At 53.8% G+C, this 1,306-nt stretch overlaps 1 protein-coding gene across 1 annotated transcript in view; it reads left to right on the forward strand.

The window, feature by feature from the left end:
* Positions 1-1,306, forward strand: part of DLST (dihydrolipoamide S-succinyltransferase (E2 component of 2-oxo-glutarate complex)) — a gene marked incomplete at its 5' end in the record, with an annotated part of 32,421 nt that overhangs the window by 8,890 nt on the left and 22,225 nt on the right. The window lies entirely within an intron of this gene.

Here is a 1,306-nt window from a genome sequence, read left to right on the forward strand (position 1 = left end):
GTGTGGCTCAGTGGTTGTGTGGCTCAGTGATTGTGTGGCTCAGTGGTTGTGTTGCTCAGTGGTTGTTTGGCTCAGTGGTTGTGTGGCTCAGTGGTTGTGTGGCTCAGTGCTCAGTGGTTGAGCATCATCCTGTGCACCAAGAGGTCGCTGATTTGATTCCCAGTCAAGGCACATGCCTGGAGTTGCAGGATTGGTCTCCAGCAGGAGGCAGCCAATTGATGATTCTCTCTCATCATTGATGTTTCTCTCTCTCCCTCTCCCTTCCTCTCGCTCTCTCTAAAATTAAAAACAACAAATATATATATTTTTTAGAAAAGAGTGGAGGCCCAGGGAAAATTAGGAAACTTAAAAAATAAATCAGATGGAGTGGGGGCTGGGAGGAGGGGGGCAAAAGGGGAAATGGGGACATGTGTAATATTGTCAACAGTAAAAAAAATGTAATAAGCCAGGTGAAGGATGCTGAGGACTTGATCAGGGGCAGTGGCAGGCAAGGATGTTCTTCCTAGTTCTCTTCAGGGCTTCTGCCAGTCCCTCCAGAGCCCCAGTGGCAGTGCTTCCAGAGCTTGGATGAGTGAAGGCACCACAAAGGTCCCGAGGACCCAGCAAGATGACTCACCTCAAGGAACCAATATGAACAGGAACCACGTGGCTCCCTCATTCATTCTTCCTGAATCCAGTCAGAAGCTTACAGAAAACCTTTTCTATTAGGAAGGCGAGCTAGGAAACTACAGAAGAAAAGGGGGTGCTCTGTGCTTTCACTTTGAAGATAGGGGCAGAATGGTCTACCCAAAGCCCGGAGGCCCAAATTCAGCCCGAAGATATTTACTGCACACCCAGCCGATGCCAGTCTGTTCTAGGTGCTGGGGATGCAGCATTGAACAAAACATGGAGCTTATCTTCTGGGGGCAGAGTGACGGACGAAGAGCCTCCCACGTGCACAGGGTGTCTGAGGATCCACTGGCCTGGCTGGAGGGGCTGGAGCGGGGCGCGGGGAGACCAGGAGATGCTGTTGCGGACGGGAGGCCACTGGGTGAAGGTCCCGGCCAAGGGCGGTGGGAGCCCTCCTGAGGTTCTTCGGAGTCTGTTTCTTTGCTCCGGGCTTAGGGAGGCAGGGAGGTGACTGACTATTGCTTTTTAAATTACATTTGAGGAACCGGAGGCTCAGGCAGGCCCTGTCACCTGCCCAAGGCCAAACAAGTGTCAGATCAGGCAGGCGAGGCGCCAAGGCCCGAGTTCAAAGTCCGCGCCCGCCTTCTGCTCTCGGCCGGTGGGTCTGGCGGAGGAGGGAGGCGCGGTGCCCCCGGGA

This window comes from Myotis brandtii, unplaced genomic scaffold, assembly GCF_000412655.1.
Source record: "Myotis brandtii unplaced genomic scaffold, ASM41265v1 scaffold793, whole genome shotgun sequence".
Taxonomy (NCBI): Eukaryota; Metazoa; Chordata; class Mammalia; order Chiroptera; family Vespertilionidae; genus Myotis; species Myotis brandtii.